Below are 18599 nucleotides of genomic sequence, written 5' to 3' on the forward strand. Positions count from 1 at the left end.
TTAGGTACATACTGGAAAAATCATTCCTACACTACCACTCCCGGGCAGTTTCCCATTCTTACCTCAGAAGGGATTTATGCCATTCCTCATTCACTTGCTTAGGGTCCTACTTTCAGTTGCCTAGAAACGTCGTTGCACAAGATTTTTGTGGTTTCATCTTTTGGGCCTGGACCCTCACTCTTAGCTGATATGCATGTACATATGTATGTATGTATGTATGTATCTATGTATCTATGTATGTATGAATGTAACTATGCACATATTTTTTTAAGACATTCTCCTCTTACATCACAGGCAGGCATTGAATTTGTGATTATACTGCCTCTCACCTCTACAGTGCTCAGATTACAGGTATGCCCCATGCCCAATAAATGATCTTGTTAAAATGTGACTTCAGAATTGCCTGACTTTGGGTACAGAAAACTCTCCTCTGCATGCATTGTCAGTTGTTCCTCATGACTCTATTATATACAGTGGAATATAGGCACAACAGTGGAGATGGTCCTTTAGCAATGACAACACAACCAAAGGATAATTCTCAGGTCTTTATTTTTTTCCGTTTTGATAACTCAATTACACTACTTGGCTGGAAAAGTAAAGAAAAAAAATAGAATGGGAAACATGGGAAACAAATTGAATTTGAAGTACAAGGCTTTCAAGCATTCCTCAGGGTGAAAGAGAACATTTTACTTAAAATATATGCAATTCCTTGTTGAATTGCTGGTTAAGATTTTTATTTAACTTTTCATTGGGGGGAAAAAGGTTAGTAGAGCAAAGGTCTCTATGGCAATCTGGCAGCCACACCTCTTGTAACCTATAAAATCATTAAGTTGAAAGGTGCAAGTAGGTCCAAGAAGAGCTTTATGGGAACTGGCTGACCAATGCTTACATAACTGGGGTAAGTGGAGGTCACAGCCCACTCTTCCAGGAGGACGCAAGCAGGATTGTCACAGGCCCAAGGCTTCAGCATACTACTCTATTGTCAGGAGGACCTTCACTTCAGTGTTCTCAGAATGGAAGGTCAGTGGGATATCCTATGGAGTAGAAGGACAAAACCTGAGGAAACAGAAAGTAAGATTTGGGTTAGAAAACTCTTGTGCTACCCAGACTAGGTAACCCCTGCTGCTCTGCTACCTGGCAAGAATGTATAGGCCTTTTTGTTGGGAAAGGGGGAATTCATTCTTATTTTTCTAAAGCAAGCTACACTATGGGAGTAAAGTGACATAGAGAAAACACACACACACACACACATACACACACACACACACGCACACACACACAAACCAAATGATGACAGGTACAAAAGTCTTTGGCTTGTGTTATGGTCTGAATGCGGAATGTCCCCATAGACATGTGTGTTTGATCATTTGGTCTCCAGCTGGTGGTGCTGTTTTGGGAGGTTTTGGGACCTATGGGGCAGGAGACACCGGGAGTGGAGCTGATCACTAAGGGTGGGCCTTTGAGGGTTACTGCATAGCCCACTTCTGCTCAGAGTTCTCTGCTTCTTGATCTACCAAGATGTGAACAATCTATGTCAAAAGTTCCTGATGCCATGGAGCCACTCTAGCCGCATGCCTTCCTGGCCATGATGGGCTGATATCCTCTGATGCTGTGGTCCAAACCAAACCTTTACTCTCTTAAGTTGTTTCTGTCGGGTATCTGGCATAGTAACGAGAAAGGTGATTAATAGAGCTTAGGGAGTTGACAATTTACCCAGGTTGAGGATAAACCTCTGTGTTCAAAAATCACATTCTTTCAGGTTCTCATTGTCTCCATCCCATAACAACATTTAGGTGCCTACTTGTCACTTTTGATCACATTTGTCAGAGAGAGGTACGAGTGGAGGATCAAAGCACATAGAACTTCAGGGGACTGGTGGGGAGAGAGGTCAGTTGGGGACAGCAACCAGAGCTGCAACACTCATCCACTAGCTCTGCTACTAACATCCAGGGTCATTCTAGCTTGCTGAGTGACCTTCAGTGCTCCATGAGTCACAGATTCAGCTGAGTCACAGGCAGTAAGAGAGGCTGTTTCCTGCTCATGGGACTACTTACTCATCTGCTGCCCACATTCTTCTGAGTTAATTGAGGAAGGAGTTGAACCTTCGTTTATTATTATTGTTATTATTATTATGGCTTTCCATGGATTCAGAGTCATAGATTTGCCATTTACATCTGCAGATTGCTTCTCCTGTCTGGCTTAATTTCTTCATCTAAAATTGAGATAAAATTGTGCTTCATAGCATATCACAAAAGTACTGTGGCATTTAAATGGGATAAGTCATATAGAGGTTTTCTGCAGGCTGAAAGAGGGCTTAGTTCACAAAGTGCTTGGAGTGTAAGTATGAAACCCTGAGTTCAGATCCCCAGCACACACATAAATGTTGAGCTGGCATGGTGATCCACTTAGAATCCCAGTGCCCAGGAGGCAGAAACAGGGGCTTCCTAGAGTGAACTGGCTAGCTACACTAGCTGATTCATTGAGTTCTGGATTCAAGTGAAAGATCCTGCCTCATATAATATAGAGTTCAACTGAGGAAGACACCCAGCATCAACCTTTGGCTGCTACGTGCACAAGCACATGGACATTCATGCATACTCAAACATATATGTGTATCCACATACATGTGAACATACATATACACACCACACACATATACACATGAAAAAAAGAGAATTTGATTCTCTGTCACATAGTAAAGACTCAAAGAATATTGAAAAATGTAATTAGATGACATCTCAACATCTGGGAATCACTGCTATATATAGAAATCAGTAGAAAGTTATCCTCCACTATATAAATTACTAAAGTAGACTTTTGGTTTTCAGAATCCATTTATTAGGAGTTTGATCAGTAAGGATCACTACTCCAGAATCTCATCACTATAGAAGAAGAGGCAATGATCTGATCTAATTTCTGAATTCTGAAAGATAAGGACCAAGCAGTAAGCACATGTAGAAGCACACGCAGTGCACAGGCTCTGCATGAGGCCGTGGATAGGCTCTTTAATCACCCTTGTCACTCCTGGGTAGGACTGGAGGAATGCATGTGCTACCTTCACATTGCTAGGCTTCTGCTAGGGTCTGGAGGGATTTCAGGCTTCTCTGTGTTACTGCAGATGGAATGGTTTGTCCAGCTCATACAAAAAGATGCTATTGCTTGTCACTGTCAGTAGAACTTGTCCTTTCACCACCTGAGGGTGTCCTGGGTGCTCTGCACACTTGACTTTGTAGCTCTCAAATTGAAGACTATTTTGCTAGTTTCTTTCTCTGAAAATAGCACATTTATCATGATTTCTTTTTTATTTATTATTTTTTAATTTTTATGTGTATGAGTGTGTTGCCTGCATGTATGTAAGTGCACCCGTGTTGTGAAATGCTGGTGGAGGGCATTGGATCTCTTGGAACTGGAGTTACGGACAGGTGTTAGCCGCCACGTGGGTGCTAGGAATCAAACCCAGGTCCTCTGCAAGGGTAGTCACTGCCCCCAAGAACTGAGCCATCTCTCTAACCCCTCATCATGATTTCTTTATTGCTTTATGTTTATTTGTTTTCTCCAAAGAAAGCAAAATCTGTAAATGAGCTTCTCTGAAGTGCTACAAAATTTCCCACAATAGATTCAGAGAATCGCTTTCAGGACAGAGTGTGCTTTTAATATGTCTGGAAATTGATAAGGACCAATTTGCCACACAGGTTTTCTATCCCAGATAGTCATAGGAAAGATCCGCTCATAGGCTCCAGAGGCACCTTTCCCTCACCACACTCCCCAGAACCAAAGCTTTGGTAATGGTATATATGTACAAAGAAAAGGGCAAGATCAATGTGAATGTTTAATTGTTGTGGACACAGTCATCAAAGAAGCACTGTGTGGGTGTAGAGAGTAGAGGCCTGTAAACACTGTGCATGAGTTCAGCAGGCTTCGTGGAGCTCACTGATGACTACTCATAGCTGTGCCCATCTTTTCCAACAGGTTACTGCAGAACTCCTCTGTGCTCCACCCCCAAAACAGACTACAGATGTGGAGAAAAGTGTGCTGCACTGTAGGGGAGGTGTCTGCATGTCCTATAGCCTCTGAGTTTTGTGAAATTCAATAACTTGGAACACAGCTTAGTTTTCTAATTTGGAGATAATAGGAGGCAGAGTGGACTTCTCTGTAATAGGGAAGCTATGGAATGGCCTTGGGATGGTATTTAAATTTGGAAGGGCTCTTAGAAATGCCCCAGCTCAATGTCTTCATTTTGCACAAAGGAATAAACTGGGGTTCAGAGAGATTTTCTTACTTATCTAAGGCCATTATTTCTATGTATTGCCCAAAGCAGAACGAGAATCTAAGAATCCTGATACCCAGTTCAATGCTTCCTCAAGGATAGCATGCTGCTTTCCACTGCTGAATGACATCCGTTAATCTTAAATAGTAACAGCAAATATTTAATGATCCCTCTTTATGTACTAAGCAATGAAACATTACCATATCTAGTCTACCACATAATGCTAAGAGGTAGAGAATTTTATTTTCTCCACTTACACATGAAGAGATTGAGGCTTAGTGAGGTCAAATAACTGAATAAAGGATACATAATGTACCATACAACTATTTTTTTATTTAATTCACCTAACTAATTCAATTCAAGGAGAAGAATGAGACTAAGGGAGATATTTATATAGAGCAGACCGTATAAAGCAGAATGTCAGAATGTACATTTGCTTATTTTTGTCCTGACAAGATAATTGCATTAGGCCTTACAAATCTATTTCTGGGAGATTCTTCATTGATATTCACCACTATGTTTAAGAATGGGAACAAATGTGTACAGGTTCAAATTAGAAGTGGCTTGGTAGAGACTGGACATTAAAATATGAGTAGACTAAAAAAGTTGGTCTCATAGAAGTTGAGGGTAGGGTGGTGATTACCTGAAGTCAGAGAAAACAGGGTGAGGAAAGGTTGACCATTAACTTATAGGTAGATGGAAGTTATAATTCTGATGTAGTTGTTGCAAGGTAGAGTGACTATGGATAACAGTAACATACCATAAAAACGTGCCATATATTTTAAAGATATAGAAGAAAGTAGTTTGAAAGTATTCACCACAAAGAAATAATAAATGTTTGAGGAGAGAAACATGTTTAACCCAAGCTAAAGATTATGAAATATATATCTGTATCAAACAGTACATGGTATCCTGTCAATATGTAATAAAATCTGAGATAAATAAATCTAAATCTAACTGGTCCACATCTGCTACATGTGTAGTAGAATATAAATGTATATATAACATAAATCCACACATCTACAGTCAATTTATTTTCAACAAATGTGCTAAGAACACACATTGGAGAAAGGATGATCTTTTCAGTAAATGGTGTTGGAAAAATTGGATATCTGCATAAAGAAGAATGAAGCTATACTCTCTTATTATCTGTCACCAGTCACTAAGATCAGTACAAAATGGAATAAAGAGTTAATGTAAGACATAAAAATACTAGAAGAAAATACAGTGGGCATGCTTTAAGACAGTGGAGTAGGCAGAGACTTTTTTGGACAAGCCCTCCAAAAAGCACAGGAACAAAAATAGACATGTAGAATTACACAGAACAACAACAACAACAACACCAACAACAACAAAACTTCTACATAGTGGAGAAAATGACAGAGTAAAGAGAATACTTAATGTTGTGTGATAAAATATGTGCAAGCTATACATCTGACAAAGGGTTGGCATGCAGAATATATAAGGGAGTCTAGAAATGTAATAGAACAAAACCAAATATCCTGATTAAAAATTGGCAATAGACATTTCTCAAAAGAAGACACACTAATGGGCAAGTAGTTCATGAGTGCATGCTCAGCATCATTAATCATGAAAAAAAGTGTAAATCCAAATCACAAAGAGAGATCACCTCACTCTAGTCAGAAAGGTTATTAGCACAAAGACAGAAGACAAATTTTAGTGAGGATGTGGAGCAAAGGGAACCCTTATACACTGTTGGTGGAAATTTAAACTACTACATACATTATAGACACCAGAACAGAGGTTCCACAAAATTAAGACAATCATACAATTTGGCAATCCTACTATTAGATACATATCCAAAGGAAACAAAATCTGTGTCAAGGAAACATCTGTACTCCCATATTCATTGTAAGCAAAGGAAACAAACTAAGTATACAAACTGATGAATGCATAAAGAAAAGGTAATACATACATGGGTGGAACTGGTGATTGTTAAATCAATTGAAATACGTCAGATGCAAAAAGATAAATACTGCGTGATTTCACTTACGTGGGAAGTATAAAGAAGTTGAACTCATGGGGCAGAGATTAGTATGACAGTTGCCAGGGGCTGGAGCTGCTGAGGATGTGGGGAGATATTGGTTAAGTGTTTGGTTATTTAAATGAATAAATTCTGGAGAACAAAAGGTGTAGCATGGTGACTTGTGGTTGATATTAATGTATCCTGGAATGCTGTTGAAGGAGTAGAACTTAAATGTTCTTAGGACAAAAACTAGCATGTGAGATGATGGATACCAGCTATACTTAATCATTTCACAATGTGTACATATATTGTAACATCACAGTGTACTTTGTAATCTCTACCATTTTATTTAATAAAGCTGAAAAAATAAGTATATTCTTACACACCTAACAGAATAGTTAAAATGAAAACTAATGGCATTACATGCTGGGGAGGTGAATGTCAGAGACATGTAGCAGGTTTGAGAATGGAGGTCGCATAGGAATTCTTCAAATCAGAGTTACCAGGTCTTTACACATTTGTGACTGAGTCTATGAGTTTCCCATGTATAGGAAAGTTTCTATTTGGCTTAGTGTACAGTTGGCTGATTGGAAACATTTCTCAGGAGGGCTGGGATTGCAACAAAAATGACTGTTTCAAAAAAAAAAAAAAAAACGGCCAGGAAAAAACACTCCCAAGTGGCTCTGGTGGTCTCAAAACTACTTAACAATCCTCATTTCTTGTGAAAGACAAATTATGTTCCGAAACGTCCTTGGGATGGGGGAACCCTATTGACCTACATTTTATTTTATTCTCCCCTTCTCCATAAAACTTTCCTGGCCTCACCTGGCCCACAATGAACTCTTTCTGTGAGAGTGCCTTCTGCATTTAGAGTTTCAGGTGGCCTTACAAAGTGCCACGGAATCTAGCATGTTCTTCTAGGTTGTGTTCCTGTTCTTCTCCTCAATGTTCTCCTGTCTCTCAGTCAGGCCATTCACTTCTTGACAGTAAAGTCATTTGTGCTCAAATGAATATTCTAACATCTGAGAATAGGATGAGGGAGGAAGTTATAAAGTCTATGTTCCTATGAAGCATTTAAGAAACATCAAAAAGTGGGGGCTGGTGACATGGCTAAGTGGGTAAAGGCATTTGCTGCCAAGATGACTACCTGAGTTCAATCCCTGGCACCCACATGGTGGAAAGAAAGAATCAGCTGTACAAGTTTCCTCTGATCTCTACATATGCACTATGGCATGTGCCCACACGTACTCAAATAAATGAACGTAGGGCGGAGGGAGTAGAAGAAAAAGAAAAAAGAAGCAACCAGATGGTAGTTCCTTGTGTGAACATCAGCTGCAATTTTTCTGCAGGCGCTAAGTAAATTACACTGGGCTCTGTATCTAACTAGACTAAAATCTGGACCTGTCTTCCCTGGGCCCTTTGCCATGATCACAGAGAAAACCTAGCCCTAGATGAATGTCTGTTTCCAGGTGGAGAGATGCTGCCCGAGTGTTGGTGTCGGAACAGCAGCAGAGGAGAGCTGAGTCATCTCCCTCACTGGAAGGTGACCAGGAAAATAGGAAATTACTATGCACAGTGGATTGTGGGATTGTGCTTTGTTGGCAGCTGGTGAGTGGTAGAGCTGGAATAGAAAGCCAGGCAAGCTGGTTCCACAAGCTGTTTTCTCAACTACTAGGCTAGACAGGCTCTTAGAAGAGTGCTCTGTGAATGAACATATTCAGTTTCTGGCTTTCAAACCTTTATAGCACCTCCCTCTGTTCATAAGTGTGTAAGTGTCCCTGTGTTGGTCTCTATGTCTTTGTTTCATTCCTAATTTCTGACAGACAGCAACTGCTTTCAAAAACAAAAACTTGTTGCCAGGCCTGGTAGTGCATGCCTTTAACCCCAGCACTGGAGAGGCAGAGGTAGGCAGATCTCTGTGAGTTCAAGGCCACCCTGGTCTACATAGTGAGTTCCAGGCCAGCCAGAGTTATGTAGTGAGACATTGTCTAAAAACAAGAACAACTTGTGGGACAAAGTCCTCTGTCCCTTTAGTATCCTGCGACTACGTGTGCCATTTTCTTTTTGTTCCATGCTGTTGCTGTATGAAGTGGGGCAGTCTTTGTTTTAAATATTTCTTTAGTTGCTTCTGGGAATTTACAAAATGTACTTCTGCAAGAAGGTTGTATCTGTACCCCTTAATCATTCTGTGATATTGTCACCAAGCACACACATGTACTCCGATCAAGCTGAGTTTCTTGCTTGTTGCAGCGAGGGAGAATATACACATAAACTGTGAAGCAGCTCAACTACCTGGCATTAGAAAAGACTTACGGAATTCATACTTTGATTGGATGACTTGGAAGAAGAGAGCTGTGGTTTGGTGTAGATTGGATGTATCCAAAGGCAGGGCAATCCCATAATGGGACATCTTGATTAAATCTAACCCATAAAGGGCAGACAAGAATGGAGCTAAAGTCCTAGTTTAGAAAAAACAGCAGTCATTCATTAATGTTAGCTGGGACAGGGATGTTTTGTCGTTTCTGTGGTTTGGGCAGTGTTCACATTTTGTCAGAGTTCAGACATTACAGAATGGTCTTGCTTTTGTCTGGATCCATCATAGTCAAAGAGCTACCTTGTCTGATGTTGGCATCCTGTGAAATTATGTTCAGCAGAACGCCAAGACCTACTTGAGTGTTTCTATTACTGCCAAACCAGCTCCTAGCAACACCATAGCCTAGCTGATAGCTCTACTTCTACTCTTGGATATGAGAAAATACTTTTCTCTTACTCAGATCAGGATTTTCCCGGAGGGGCATGGGCTAGAGGCTTCCTTAAGTAGTACACCATCTGAGTAGGCTCCTGGCTGCTCTCATTACACGGTGTATCTGCCTCTAGGCCTTTGTTCTCTTGTGTCTATTGTACTGCTCTTTTCCCATTTACCTAGCCTCTGGAATACTTCCAGGCTAACTCCTTGTCCTACCTCTCCTGTCAGACCCTGAAAGTTCTCAAAGGACTTTCTTTGTAAATATTTTTTGATTTTTAAATTTTTATTGTTATGTGTATGAGTATTTTGCCTGCATGTACATAAATGCACCCATGTTGTGTAATGCCCTCAGAAACCTGGAGAGGGTGTCAGAGCCCCCAGAACTGGAGTTATGGAAGGTTGTCAGCTGCCACGTGGGTGCTGGAATCAAATCCGGGTCTCCTGGAAGAGTAAGCTGCCAGTGCTCTTAACTGCTGAGCCATCTCTCCACTCCCCAAAAGGACTTTCTTACTGCTCTGATCTTGGAACCTTTATTCCTTAATCTGCCTTTTCAGTACTTTGAAGTTACACAAAGACTATATGGTTCACTACCATATCCTAAGGCCAAATGCTACATGCAGTCTAGTGATAAAGGGTAGCACGTACTGCTACTTCCTGTTCAGTGCAGGAATCTCATTTCCTCATTTGAACTCTGAGGTACTTGAGCACAGGAATTGTGCTCTAAGAACTCGTACAATACTTATGTACCAAGCTCTGATCTAACGTATTAACATGTATTACTTCATTTAATGCTCACACACTTGTATAGGTAAGTAAATACTATTACCTACACATTTTATATAGAAAGCTGCACTGAAGTATCAGAAGGTTAAATCGCTCATTATCCAGGATTATACAGCTACTAAGTGGCAGAGCTAGAGTTCAAACCCAGACAGTTTAGCTGATGAGTTTGGCAAATGCTTCTTTATAGTTACAGCAAAAATGTCCAGAATTACAAAAGGTTTCCCATTGCTTTGTCCTGCAGCTGAAGTGTCTCTCCAGGAGATGGAGAAATGTGAATTTCTCTAATGCAGCTTGACTCCAATGTGAACATGAGACGGGTAAAAGTTTTTACCATACAGATAAATTACAGCATAATATACCCATACCTAAGCATTTACTCCTTTACGAACCTTTTCCTAAAGATTCCTTCAAAGGGCAAGTACACTTATGGACTTCAAATTGACTGTGATCTATACTTCACTTCCCATCGCTTGCTAATCACTCTCCATCTTGCCACCAGTCACTGGAAGCCCCAAGTGGGAAGAGCTGTAGGGTTGTGCTACACATTACAATGTGTTGCACTCCCTCTTAACTCCCAGAAAGCTCTGTAACTCAGTGGTATGATGAGGCAGTGTGTTAGCAAGCAGTACTGAATGGCCTTTTGAAAGCGAACCAGCCCAGAGCATGGCCCCGGGGCTGTACTGCAAAGGGGGTTGTTTGATGGCTGGCATGGGGTGTCCTGAACTGACCTGGCAGACAGCCTAGGGAGTCTTCTCTACATTTTCTTTGGTCAGAGCTCCTTCAATGGCTCTATTGATAGTCCTGCCAGGAGAGTCAATAACTCCTTCTGGCTAGGCATGGTGATGTACATCTGCTATCCCAGCACTAGAAAGGCCGAGGCAGGAAGATGATGCGTTCTAGCAAGCTTGAGCTATATAATGAGACCCTTTTAAAAAACAAATAATCAAATAAAAACAAAATAAAAATAGCCCTATGCTAACCATTGGAAGAGAGAGAATGAAAATCCCATCTCTATTGTCTATTATCCACCATCTATTTATGTACCTATGTATCTGTCTAGCAGTCATCTATAAATTATTTATCTGTCTATCATCTAGCTATCAATCATCTAAATGATTTGATTTTTGGTTTTGTTTCTGTGAGCTTGTATTTGCTCAGATATCACCTTGCTTGTTTCCTTCCCATTCTTGCACTGCCATGGATAACTGGCCTACTGCTTTGTCCCGCAGGGATCTATGCAATGACAGCCTCTGAAGAATTAGCAAGTTGGTTGGGTCCACAACAACTTGCTAATGAGGGCCCTGGAAAACTGTTTTTCCCAGCCCTTCTGCACCTTCCCCTCTACTTCACTCAGAGGCTGGAGAATGATGGATAGCATAAGACAGGGTGTCTGTGCATGTGGATCTGCTGGCAAATGCTATTTGAGCATAATTCACTTTCTAAAACACACACTTCTGAAAACAGGCATCACTGTAACTATGCTTGCTCGAACAAAGCAGATTCGATTTCTGTGTGGATTAGAGCAGATTGTTTTGAGAATATAAGAAGATACTATGCACCAAATGAGATCAGTACAATTTGCTGTGCAGTTTCTCCTTACAGCCTCACGAAGATGCAACCTTTGTCCTAATTTTACACATAAGAAAACTAAGGAAGAACGATTATCAGGAAAAGCAGAGGAAGAAAAGATAGAATGGTAAAAGATAAGAGGATCTGGTGGAGCTTTGTGATGTGGAGGTAGGTTAGGAGGGGTGAGGGAAGCTTTTAAGGTAGGTGTGCTTTTACTGTCAACCTAGGACACGAAAAATAAACCAGAACTAGAACTTTCCTGAAGGAACTTCGTTGGTCACGGTCTTGAAATGGGACTATCTGAAGTCAGAATAGTCAAGGGGGTGTGTGAGGGGAAACCTGTAATGATTTTTGTCTTCTTCCCCTTGAAGCAAAGCCAAGTATCTGCTCTGAAACAGAGCCACACTACTCCATCTAGTGGTGATCTTCAGACAGCGCATTAAGAATATGCAGCAGTTCTACTCAAGGGGAAGCTTGAAAAGGAGGGGAAGAGTAAGTTACGTTTAAGTTTGTAAATCGCCGTCAGGTGCTGATGTGTTCCTGCTACATTAAAGAAATGTTGGACAAGCTTGACTTTGACCTGTGGCACAGAGATTTTGTGGTGTCATTCATTAATGCAGAGTGCACCAGAGCAAAGCAGGAACCTAGGCTCCACCTCCGTTTGCATTCTTTCCTTGGGAGGGAGGTGTATTCTTTGTCTCACTTCTTTGTCACACACTTCTCAGGGTGTGATGGTGTAGTAGGTGCTGGGGACACAGTGTTGGGTAATACGAACAAGGTCTCCGTTCTCATGCAGCTTACAGTGAGAAAGACAGAATAGCAGTTCTCTATATACAGATGGTGGTAAGTTCTATAAAGGAAGTAGCCAGGATACCGTCGAGATAGAAAATGATTGAAGTCCAAGAAGGCCTCTTTGTGTAGGTGACACTGAAGCTGAGATTTGAGAAATATAAAAGCAGTCCGCTATGGGAAGATTTCTACCAACTCACAGAGCGCCTTTGTTCTAGGAAGAAAATGTTATCTTTCCCTGACACATCCCTGATGACTTACACTAGATGCTCACTGGCATCTCAGGGTCAAGAGACAGAAACCCTTTCTCTGAGCAATTACAGTCCCATACCAGGGCTCACAGCTCATCAAACACATTTCAGCGCTCTAAGACTCAGCTCAATATCTCTAAACAATCTTACATGGGAGAAGAGGGCACACAGACTGTTCTAGAAGATGCATGAGTCCTCAAAACTATAAGGCAGAGACTAGATCACAAGATATGTATATATGTAACAACAATAATTAAAGAAGAGGTCAGGAAGTTGAGAGGGAGTCAGGGGAGTGGTGGGGAGCATGGGAGGAGAGGAAGGGATGGAAATGACGCAAATACAGTACTCATGTACGAAAGTCTCAAAAATTTAAATTACAAAAAAGATGAACTACAAATTTCTAAGAAATACTTAAAGTTTTTCAACATCCTTAGCCATCAGGGACATGCAAATTAAAACTATTTTGAGATTTCATCTTGCCCCAGAGTGGCTAAGATAAAAAAAAACAAATGATAACAAATACTGGCATGGCTATGGGGAAAAGTGAACATTTATTCACTGCTGGTGGCAGTGTGAACTGGTGCAGCCATTATAGAAATCAATGTGGAGATTCCACAAAAGGCTAGAAAAGGTCTACCACATGATCCAGCTAAACCACTCTTGGGCATATACCCAAAGGACTCTCTATTCCCACCAGACATACCTATTTATCCACGTTCATTACTGCTCTATTCACAATACCTAGAATATGAAAACAGCCTAGATGTCCATCAACTAAGGAATGGCAGCTAAATGGAGAGCACTGGAAACGATAATTCTAATTGAGGTAACCCAGACCCAGAAAGACAAATGTTGCATGTGTTCTGTCATTAGTCGTTATCAGTTTTGAATCTTTAGATATGTATGCTTCATTTGGAGTACCTACAGAGGTCAGAAAATTAATAAGGGGCCATGGGGTTGGGGGCTTTCATGGGAAGAAAGATAGAATTCAGTGCTATAAAGGCGAATAATGGAACAGTAAGCATTAAATGGGGTGGAGATGGGTGGACAGGGTAGAGGCAGAAGCTTCATAAAATATATCTGTATGTATATCTCCATCTCCGTCTCTATCTGTAAAGAATTTAAATGGAGTTACCCCATAAACAGGGTGACAATGCCCCAACTAGTCACCACAGTCTAACGATTAAAAAGCCCATTGTCAGGAATAGGTTAGCTTTCTTGGAGATGTTGGTTAGTGAGGGCCCACAGACCTCCAAACATTCACGCTGTTGCCAATGCTCCTCAAACCCTCCAGAACTTGACAGTAAGACCCTATTGCTGCAGATACCACATACTTGAATCATGAAACATGGAGAAATCAAGCTGGTACTGACCTGGAAGCTTCATCTCTACTATCTAGCTTTCATAGTGCTGGAAGATGCTATTCAGACTACTGGAGGAGAAAAGTAACTATCGACTTGCTCAGCTGTGGACCCCATAGCACAAATGTCATGAGAGTTACCAATCACTTTCTGATAGGATTTAAGGCCCACTCCATAAGATGAAACATATACTTGGTACCATTACTGTGACCAAGAACCTCTGGCTAGACAGGTCACAGGCCTTAGGGGAGAATCTACTACTATTATTCTGGTAAATAGACATAGTTTTAAACCGACTCCTAATGACTTACCATTATAACTGTAGATTAGCACATCTCTCAACATTCTTCAGAGAAGCTTCTTTTGGCAGTAGATGGCAATTAACACAGAGACCCACAACTGCTCAAGGTATAGAGAATAAGAGACCACATGTAGAATGCTTAGTCTTAAAAGAGACACCTAAATCACACCCTCTCCTCCCAAGGTTCAGGGATCACTGTGGAAGATGGGGCAGAAAGAGTGTAAGAGCCAGAGGCAGTGGATGACCACCGGGAAACAGTGTTTTCTGGATACAAGAAGGAAGGTGGACATATGAACTCACAGTGGTTATGACAGTATGCACAAGACCTGTGCAAGCTCAAGACAAAATCCCAGCAGGGTAAAGGAAGGTAGACATGATGTCCCACACCTAGCTGAAGTACTATTGGCAACTGATGACTACTGGGAGAGGGACAATCAGTTTTCTTTAAAAGTGTGGCCCTCAGCAGGGCATGGTGGCACATGCCTTTAACCCCAGCACTTGGGAGGCAGAGCTAGGTGGATCTCTGTGAGATGGAGATCTCATCTACATAGCCAATTCCAGGCCAACTGGGGCTACAGGGAGACCCTGTCTCAAAAACCCTGAAAAGAAAAAAAAGTGTGGCCCTCAGAAGCTGACAGTCCTCTGTAATGCCAGTCCCAGGGAATCTGACACCATCTTTTGGTCTCTGTGGGCACTGCATACAGGTGGTGTACTTGCATACACTTTCACACATGTAAGCAAAACACTCATACACATATAATAAAAATAAATATTTTGTCAGGTAAAAGTCACATTTCCTTTTAATTGAATACTTCGTTCAGACCATTTCCTCTCCTGGTTGCTGCTCTGGAAACACTTAGGTCCCCAGCTCTCTTGACTATTACAACTGAGTACACTGAGCCCCCGTGAACTTGTGCCCCAACGAGGGCTTCCAGAACAGTAAAACACTGAAGAGCAAAACCAGCCTTTCTTTTCACTGAGGCAGGAATTTAGCGGGGATAGGGGCGTGTCACAGGTTCCAGATTCCACCTTCCAAAGGCCACATCTTAGAGCCTGGAGCACACTTCAAACACAGAAACCAAATGTGCAGGAATGAAGCTCAGTAGTCTGCCCCGCCCTGCACTCCCAGGCAAGAATCTAACCTCTGGCCTCTTCTTTTAGGAATGGACCCACTCCAGCACTCTTAATTTCCAAAAGAGGTGTACAGTCTACTAAAAGGGACACGACGGATTAGAATAAATCAGCTTACCCGAAAGAAACTCCTATTGAATAGCGATTTTGGTTGCTCAGCGTATTCGGCACATTACTTCAGAGTGGCAAGATCCGGGACATTCGGAGAAGACAGTTCAGCAGTGGCGCTTTCACCCACAGGTTTATGCAGCACTCATGTGTATGTGGCAAGCAGCCAAGGCGGCTGATCACCAAAAGAAGTTATTTTGTGCACTACAGAGCACAGAACAGGGAAAAAGACACCTTCGTGGCAAACGACTGAAGGGTATTGGGCTAAAGTCCTGTCGTTCTGAGCGAACCGGCGGCAGCCAGGGTCTGTGGCCTTCAGGAGCCCCGCTCTTCAGCTGCAGAGGTCTCAGCGGAAGCTGCTTCCTCCTCCGGATCCGCTGCCTTCACCTCCTCCTCCCCGTTTTCTTCGCGATAGAGGTCTGGGTATTTCTGCATGCATTCCTGCATAGTGACGAACTGTTCTACACACTCAGATCCCTTGATTTCCTCTGTGCTGAAGAGGAAGCAGGAAAAGGCAGACTTGAACTGTTCTCCACAGGGGCCGTTGGCCATTCCCCCAAGGCACGGGCAATCCCAGTTAATGACTCCACTGGGCCCCACGTATGGTTGGGATCTTCAGCCACCAGCCCTGCACTGCTGGGAGTTTCATGTTCTTCTTTGGTCACAAATATGATTCGATCCTTCCCTTCCTGCCAGGAGCAGGTCATGGCTATTCCCAGAGTTTGGCGCACAGCACTGGCTTCGCTGCGCGGGATACAGCTTCCTACAGTGACCGCCAGCTGCTCCTCAGGCACAGAGGGCGATTCTGAGAAGCAAGCGACCCGCCCCTTCCTGGCCTGCCCGGTGTTCACCTGTCTCCATGCCTTCTCAAATAAAGAAATCTTAAAAATCTAAAAAAAAAAAAAAAAGTATAACCTTTTGTAGGTCAACCACATTCCAGTGGATGGCCACACTCTCAAGAGTACATGGGCTGCACAAAATGGGCTCAATAGTATTCATTAATTCACTCATTTTTTGTTTATTTAATGTGTATGTGTATGAGTGCTTTGCCTGCAAATGTAGGTACACTACAGGAGCACAAGGGCCGGGGGAGTCCAGAAGAGTGTCAGATTCCCTGGAATTGGGGTTAAGAACAGTTGTTAGTCTATATGTGAGCGCTTTGCAAAAGTAGACAGTGCTCTTAACCACTGAACAATCGCTCCAGCACCCTCAGCAAGTTAAAAAAAAATCAGGGGACAAAGTTGGGTATGTAGCAAAGGGGTCTGGGGTTGAATGAATCTGGAAGGAGTTGGAGGAGGGACTGAATATGATCAAAATACATTGTATTAAATTCTCAAAGAACTAATAAAAATGAAAGAAAATAAATTTAAAACGTTAAAAAATCAGCAGCCTTTCTATATACCAATAACAAGCAATTGGCAAAAGAGCACATGGAAGTCCTCCCATTCACAATAGCCTCAAAAAAATCTCACAATAAACCTGACCTTTAGAAACCTGGTCTTGGCATTAAAGATCTTTAGAATGAAATTAAAACTCTTTAACAAAAGAGATTGAGGAAGACACCAGAAGAAGCCTGAAGGCCCTTCCATGCTCATGGATTGGAAGAAATAATATTGTGAAAATGACCATCCTACCAAAACCCATTTATACACTCAGTACAATCCCAATCAAAATCTTCATGGCATTCCTCACAGAATTAGAAAAAAAAATCCTAAAATTCATATGGAAGCACAAAAGACCTCAGATAGCCAAAGCAACCCTGAACACAAGCAGCAATGCTAGGGGGATTGCTGTATCAGATTTCAAACTATATTACAGAGCTATGGTCATAAAAACAACGTGGTGCTGGCACAAAAATAGACCCATAGATCAATGGAACAAAACTGAAGACCCAAATATGAGTACATGCAATTTCAGCCACCTGATATTTGACAAAGGGGCCAAGAACACTCAATGGAAGAAAGATAACATCTTCAGTAAACAGTGTTGGTAAAATAGGATCTCCACCTGTAGAAAAATGAAACTAGACCCTTATCTTTCCCTTGCACAAAAGTCAACTCCAAATGGATCAAAGACCTCAATGTGAAACCTGAGACTCTAAAGCTGTTAGAAGAAAACATTGGTAATAAACTACAAGATATAGGTGTAGAGAAGGATTCTGCAAATGGGACATCAATTGTTCAAGAATTAAGGTCAAGAATCAACAAGTGGGACCTCACTAAACTAAACAACTCTGTACATCAAAAGAAGCAACCAAGGAAGTGAAGAGAAAACCCATCGAGTGGGAGAAAATCTTCACCAGTGACACATCTGACAGAGGTTTCAACATCCGGAATATATAAAGAACTCAAAAACAAAGAATCAAGAAAACAAGGAATCCAATTAAAAGATGAGCTAAGGATCTGAACAGAATTCTCAAAAGAAGAAATAAAGACAGCTAAGAAACTTCTTTTTCTTAATTCTTAAATAATTTTGTTTTATTTGTATGGGTGTTTTGCTAGCATATATGTAAGTGTATCTGCGCTTCACTGCCCATGGAGGCCAAAAGAAGGTGTTGGATTCCCTGGAACTGGAGTTATGGATAGTTGTTAGCTGCCATGTGGTTGCTGGAAACTAAACCTGGGTCCTAAGCAAAAGCCAGCTAAGAAACATCTTAAAAGGTGTTCAACATAATTAGCAATTAGGTAAGTGCAAATTAAAACCACTTTACGACTTCATCTCACCCCAGTCAGACTGGCTAAGATCAAGAGAACAAATGATACCAAATGTTGGAGAGGATGTGGGGAAAGGGGAACACTCATGCACTGCTGGTGGGATTGCAAACTTGTGCAACTCCTATGGAAAGTAGTGTAGAGAACCCTTTAAAAACCAAAAATGAGGGGCTGGAGAGATGGCTCAGTGGTTAAAAACACTGTTCTTGCAGAAGACTGGGGTTTGAATCCCAGCACCCACATGGCAGCTAACAATTGTCCATAACTCCAGTTCCAGGGGCTCTGACAGCCTATTCTGTCCTCCGCAGACATTGCATGACATGGGTGCGCTTACTTAGATGCAGGCATAACACTCATACACATAAAAAAAATGAACCTACCATTTGATCTGGTTATATGACTCCTTGCCATATACCCAAAGTACTCATCCTATTGCAGAGACACTTGTACATCCATGTTTATTGCTGCTCTTTTCACAATAGCTTAAGAGATGGAAGCAACTTAAGTGCCCTTCAACTGATGAGTGGATAATGAAAATGTGGTACATTTACACAAATGGAGTTCTATCAATGGTAAAACAAAATTATGAAAATTT

General features: G+C 41.6%; 1 long non-coding RNA gene across 1 annotated transcript; it reads right to left on the reverse strand.

Annotated features, from left to right (window-relative positions):
• Nucleotides 1–532: 532 nt before the first annotated feature.
• LOC108491370 lies at nucleotides 533–15611 on the reverse strand. The gene is made up of 2 exons (XR_001872709.1): nucleotides 15304–15611; nucleotides 533–1056 (listed from the first exon to the last, which is right to left on the reverse strand). It is a non-coding gene; the product is annotated as an uncharacterized LOC108491370 (long non-coding RNA).
• Nucleotides 15612–18599: the final 2988 nt, after the last annotated feature.

The sequence above is a fragment of the Nannospalax galili genome, unplaced genomic scaffold (assembly GCF_000622305.1).
Source record: "Nannospalax galili isolate Female #2095 unplaced genomic scaffold, S.galili_v1.0 scaffold311, whole genome shotgun sequence".
NCBI lineage: Eukaryota > Metazoa > Chordata > Mammalia > Rodentia > Spalacidae > Nannospalax > Nannospalax galili.